The 6,756-nt window shown below is 31.0% G+C and overlaps 1 long non-coding RNA gene across 2 annotated transcripts; it reads left to right on the top strand.

Annotated features, from left to right (window-relative positions):
• Positions 1–3,910: 3,910 nt before the first annotated feature.
• LOC111697610 (uncharacterized) lies at positions 3,911–6,756 on the top strand. Of its 2 annotated transcripts, XR_002764334.1 has the most exons (4): positions 3,911–4,734; positions 4,867–4,939; positions 5,038–5,129; positions 6,079–6,756. It is a non-coding gene; the product is annotated as an uncharacterized LOC111697610 (long non-coding RNA). The 2 variants fall into 2 exon arrangements; XR_002764333.1 differs by having other exon boundaries at positions 3,911–4,939.

Here is a 6,756-nt window from a genome sequence, read left to right on the forward strand (position 1 = left end):
TTTTTACTTTAAAACAATACCCATTGACTTCTTTGTCCTTTGAAGAGATGTCGACATTCACGCTTTAAGTATTTTAACTTTTCTCTAATAAGATTATCAAAACAACTTCATAAAAACAAATTTTTGAATGCTTAATATTACTAATATTAATATTTTTCTCAGGCAGTTTTTAAATAAAATTGATATAATCTTTGAAAAGCAATGGAAAGTTTACGTTAAAAAAAAACTAATCTTTTTCTTGTCTTAAGAAGGGAAATATATATATGTGAGTAACCCAGTATATATAAATATATACTGGCTTACTCACAAAGGATGAGACTTCAGAGACTATTTACTGAATACCTTCTAACATTTTTCTCACATTCAAGGTTCTCTGCAGCTGTTTTCTTTCTTTCTTTTTCAAAGGAATTGATTTCCTGCCACAAAATTTAATAATCTATATAACTCCTATATCTTGGCAAACTAATTTCATAGACATTTGATATTTCAAACCTTTAAACTTTGTTAAATAAACTAATCAATAAGTTTAAAATATCATAGTTTTAAACCATCAGGTTGCAAAGATATAGGGATGAAGAAATTCGAGTTTGTGGCAAAGATTCAATTCCTTTGAATCTAAAATTCAACCTTCAGATCGTAATATTCAAAGAGTTTCAGTTTGTCGTTAAAGTTGCAGCCTTTGTGTGTAACCCTTTACTTAAATAAACTAGAGAAACGAAAGATCAGAACTTTTTGTAGTGAATCCAGGTATCAAGCATTGATCTCAATATTTTGTAGATCTACGGATTTACTTAATTCCTCTAACCAAGTAGGAATAAATGAAATAAAGAGATCAAGCATTGATCATTATTGTAAATGGAACTCAGGCGTTTAAGATTAATGATACTGATATAATGATAGGAATTTTTATATTTATGTTAAAACTTTTAAAAATTGTAAACATCAAATTTACCAAAAAAAATGAAGAAAAATGAAAACTTAAAGAGTTCCACGATGATACAAGGAACTATGTTGATCTGGAAATTACAGGGTGTCCCACGAGCCACGAAACATGACAGTTGGTGAATAGTTTAGAATGTCTTCTTCCATATTTTTTCAATTGTTTAATACCAAAGACAATAAAAAAAAATATTATATAGGAGTCATATTGTAGTAAAATTAATTTCAAAGTAAAATATACATGAGCAAAAGAATTTCTAAAGGAATTAAGCTGCAAACAGCCTTTAATATCTAATACAGTGTAAGGAAGACGACATTCAAAACTATTTACCAACTGTCATGTTTCGTGGGACACCCTGTAGATGAAAAGAAAATCGTTATGGTTGGTTACAACAATATATGTCTAAAACGTAAATATGTTCTCAGCTGGGAAATTTTGTTTTGGATGCCTTTATAATCCCATACGGTCGATATCAATATCCACTTTGGGCACTTTTAATATAAATATCAATTCATTTAATTTTATTCTGCAGGGTCCGATTACCACTAGATATATCTAATAAAGATTAGATTAATATGTCGATTAACAAAAGATCGAGATTACGCAGCATTGATCTCGATATCCCACCTCCTGGTCAAATATAAAGAAATAAATCAGTTACATTTACCTTAACTGTAGGAAACATTTTTTTATAATAAGAAGGACGTTAATAATTCCACTATTTCTATTTATTTTTGCATGTTTTTAAAAACTAAACGAAAAATTTAATGTGTCCATATTTCAATATTTCGTCAGGTATCATGTTAGTATTTCAAGGTCCGTGTAAAGTACGTGAGAGTCTGATCTGTGCTAACTCTCTTTATTACCTTTAATCTTGTTATATCTGGTTTCTGAATCCGTTTCTTGAGAATCATGCCCCGGGAATTTAAAGAGCTGGGGGGAATACCATGAAAACTAGTTTTTTGCCTCCTTCAATTGTCTTCAAACTAGAATTTACTGTTAACTCGAATTGTGATGACTAAAATAATCCTGGTACTCATAGTTAACCAAGTATTTAACTATTAAGCACAGTTTGGATTTAGACGTTTTAAAGAAAATCTATGAATATTTGTAACATGCAAGATTAGAATCAGATTCTCCTAATCTGTATCTTTATTCTTTGTATTCTGCATTTCTTTGAAACAGAATCATGCATCTCAGAAAAAGGCTAGCCTCAGGCGTATAACCTTGAAAAAAGTTTTGCCGTGACCTGATGTTGAAATTAGTTTGTCAATTATTTAACTCTATCACTGAAAGTTTTTGTTTCGTCAGCTGTTTCTGTAATATTTGATTCATATCCAAATCGTTTCCTATCGAATTTTTTGGATTTCATCGCAAAAACGTTATTCGAAGAAAAGCACTGAGTCTTTGCCACAAACTCTAATTTTCAAATCTCCACATTTTTCGAACCCAAAGACGTTGACCCCAGATATTTCAGATCAAATAGTCTCAATGTGAGTATTTGAATGAATACAATGAAGGCCACTTACGATTTCATTTTCGATTTATAGGATTTATATCAAGCTGTTAAACAGCATGGATACACATATGTAAATTCAAAAAGCTTCTCTTTGATTACTTTAAAACTTAAACTGTATATTCGAAAAAAAACTTGTTATTAATCAAAACTTAAATAAAAAGTCGTCTTCATTGTAATAATATAATCGTCTACCAGTTACCACTGTATCTAAAATTTAAACCATTAGGTTGTAAAAATATTAGGATTAGAAAATTTGAGTTTGTGGTAACTAAACTTTTTGAAAGAAATCTTCGAAAACATTTATATTCAAAATAATTATGGATAAAGAAATAATAAATTCTAAAATTGATTTTATCGATAATTTCTTTTGAGAAATATGTTTCTAAACAGTAAAAAACTTCAAAATAGAATATATTTTGTGAATTTTGTCAGGATCATTAAAAATATAAAAATACCCTTTAACTTTACTCTGCAAAGCCGTCGGGTAAAAAGTATTTTGTTTTTACGTTCTGACGCAGCAATTATCAACGTAAAAACATATAACTGGTTTCAACTTGATCCTAAGTTATTCTATAATGCTACATTCTGAACTCAACTTCAATTAAAAATTTTGAAACTGACAATGTCGTCTTAGAGTCTTAGCTTAGCAATTATATCGTTGTTTGAACTCTACTTGAAGAAGCTGGACTTTTTAAATATTTTTCTTTCAGCAGCATACCGTCAGAGTTAGGGCATAAATTAATCACAAAAAAAATCAATGAACACCTTTTTTTCTACCGGTTCTTTCAGAACAGCACAGTATTTATGTTAATGCCATATGAAAATTAAAATTATTTTAATGCAGAAAGGACATACAGGGTATCCACATCATATTAAATCGTTATTTTAGCTTAATATTGCGGTTTTCGGGACTAATCAGAAATTTAAAAAAAATGAATCACTTGAGGAATTAATATAAGTCAATGTGAGAATTTCCATGCATAAAAATCTAGTTTTTTGTGAATCATGTGGAAATAATCCTATATGATATGGGACTCTCTGTAGATAAAAAAAGTAAAAACTAAATTACACAAACTACTTTGAAGTTTGACCAAACATAATATAAAGATTTTGTTAAATTGTGTTTCTACGTACTTGCATAAGAGAAATTTTGAAATGAAAATTATCTAGAAGGATTTGCTTTCTAAAGAAATCCCAATGATCTAAAGGTTGAATATAATTTTCTGTATTCATAATATTCTTGTGAAATATAAAAAGTTTTGTGACAAAGGAAAACATATGTCTACAGCTCCAACATTCACTTTTTAATAATAATTTCAACAAACTATTTTCTAATACCAAAAAGACAAAATAAATATATTTACAAGATTATACTTTAAATGTTTCTCATCATCCTTTGCTCCGAGGAAAAGAAAAAAATAAATATTTATTATGAAGAGCATCGTAAGAACCCGTGTATACTGTATATCTATTGAATATTTATTTTTATTGTTTTGGCTGGAGTCCAACATACATAAGAGAAAAGATTCATTTATTTACCACCTCTCAGTATAGATTGTAGTTCTAGAAAGAGAATATATTCATTTAAACCCTCTCCCAGTATAGTTTTTAGTTCTAAGAATGAGAATAGATTCAGTTGAACCTTCTCCCAGTATAGTTTATAGTGCTATAGGAGAGAGAATAGATTCAGTTTAACCTTCTCCCAGTATAGTTTAACGTGCTAGGAATGAGAATAGATTCAGTTGAACCTTCTCCCAGTATAGTTTATAGTGCTAGTCGAATGAGAATAGATTCAGTTGAACCTTCTCCCAGTATAGTTTAACGTGCTAAGAGAGAGATTAGATTAAGTGAAACCCTCTCCCGGTAAAGTTTATAGTACTAGGAGAGAGATTAGATTCAGTTGAACCTTCTCCCAGTAAAGTTTATAGTACTATAGGAGAGAGAATAAATTCAGTGAAACCCTCTCCCAGTAAAGTTTATAGTACTAGGAGAGAGATTAGATTCAGTTGAACCTTCTCCCAGTCAAATTTATAGTACTAGGAGAGAGAATATAGTCGGTGAAACCCTCTCCCAGTAAAGTTTATAGTACTAGGAGAGAGAATAGATTCAGAGATTCGGCTGTGCGCTCCCAGCCGCCCTCTCAAGATATACAAAACAGAAAAGAGAAAGTAGAAGAATAGATTCAGCTGATACTCCTCTAAGTTTGGACTTAAACTGAACTTTTGCTTAAAGTTAAACTATAAGATTCAGTTAATAGGAAAAACGATCGCTTCAGGTGTATTTAAAAGTACTCATAAAATAATAATAATAGTTTATATCGTGTAGATACGTATGTAATTTATAAATGTAGAATTGAAGTAGAAAGAAAAGCTTTCTCTATACTCAAAGTGTATTATATTTGAATTAGTGAATGAAGTGCTATGGGTGACACACAGTATAACAGCTTTTTACACTGCAAATGCTAATCACGGTAACGTAAGGTACATAAAAAATCGAACTTTATTATAATTTATTATAACTTTGTAGTATCCTATACCATCCTATATCATATTATTTTCAAAATTACAACTTTTTTCAGTTACGTATAATGGGAAACAGTTTAGCTCGTCTGTTTGGAGATTCAAGTATTAAGGAGGAGGAACCTTTTCCTGTTCAAGAACTACTAACATTGTAAGTACAAGTCGATAGAAGGAAGAAATAGGGAGAAAAGGCGAGAAATAAGGAAAATTTAGAGAAATAGAGAGAAAAGCGGAGAAATAGGAAGAAACAGGGAGAAAAAGGGAGAAATAGTGAGAAATAGGGAGAAATAGTGAGAAATAGTGAGAAATAGGGATAAATAGTGAGAAATAGTGAGAAATAGGGAGAAATTGGGAGAAATAGTGAGAAATAGTGAGAAATAGGGAGAAATATTGAGAAATAGTGAGAAATAGGGAGAAATAGGGAGAAATAGTGAGAAACAGGAAGAAATAGGGAGAAAAAAGGAGACATAGGGAGAAATAGGGAGAAATAGGGAGAAATAGGGAAAAATTGGAGAAATAGAGAGAAAAAAGTAGAAACAAGGAGAAATAGGGAGAAATAGTGAGAAATAGGGAAAAATTGGAGAAATACAGAGAAAAATGTACAAACAGGGAGATATAGGGAGAAATAGCGAGAAATGGGGAGACATAAGGAGAAAACGGGAGAAATAGGAAGAAATGCGAGAAAAAGGGCAAAACAGGAAGAATATAGGGGAAAATAGGGAAAATAGGGAGACATCTGAAAGGGGAGATATTGGGACGAATAGGGTGAACCAGGAAGAAACGGGGAGAAAAGGGAGAGTTATAGAAAAATATGAAGGAATAAAGAGAAACAGAGAGAAAAAAAGAGAAATTCGGAGAAATAGGGAGTGATAAGTAGAAACAAGAAGAAAAAGAGTGAAAAAGGGAGAAATAAGAAAAAACAGTGAGAAACAGGGAGAAATTGGGAGAAACAGGGAGAAATTGGGAGAAATAGGGAGAAACAGTGAGAAACAGGGAGAAATTGGGAGAAACAAGGAGAAATTGGGAGAAATAGAGAGAAACAGGAAGAAACTAGTGAGAACAGAACGCAGGGTATAATTAACTAAACTCCATTTTTGCAGGTTTGCTCTGATTGGGCTAGGTCTCATGTTCTTAATTCTCATCGTGTATGGAATGGCAAAATCATGCAGAAATGGAGATTGTAGTAAACCTGTACAATCTCCGGCTTAAAGTCATATAAACTGTACACTCTCCAGTTTAGAGTGGTATAAACTGTACAATTCTTCAGCTTAGAGTGATTTCAGCTGTACAATCTCCATTTTAGAGTAATATCAACTCTGTAATCTGAAGTGTAGAGCAATATCAATTGTACCATCTCTAGCTTAGAGTTATAGGTATGCAGACAATCTCAAGCTCTGAATAATTTCATCTGTGCAATCTCCAGCTAGTGTGATTTTAAAGTACAATTCTCTTGTTGAAAGTGAATTATACCTTGACTTTGTTTAATTATAATACTCTTAACTACCCAATCCGTGTAGGCATAAAACGTCCCTTTGTACGTACTTGATCTCTAATTAAATCTCTAATTAAATCTCTAATTAAATCTTTAATTAAATCTCTGTTTAAATGATAAATTTCTAATTAAATCTCGAATTAAAGCTTTAATTAAATTTTTATGCTCGCAAAAATTACTTGTGTAGTACCCCGACACTCGATTTGGAGGAAACAAAATTTGTTGTATTGTGTGTGCCAAAAAATATTTTTATAAAAAATTTTGAAGTTATCCCATTATTTAAATA

Source organism: Eurytemora carolleeae, unplaced genomic scaffold (assembly GCF_000591075.1).
Source record: "Eurytemora carolleeae unplaced genomic scaffold, Eaff_2.0 scaffold182, whole genome shotgun sequence".
NCBI lineage: Eukaryota > Metazoa > Arthropoda > Copepoda > Calanoida > Temoridae > Eurytemora > Eurytemora carolleeae.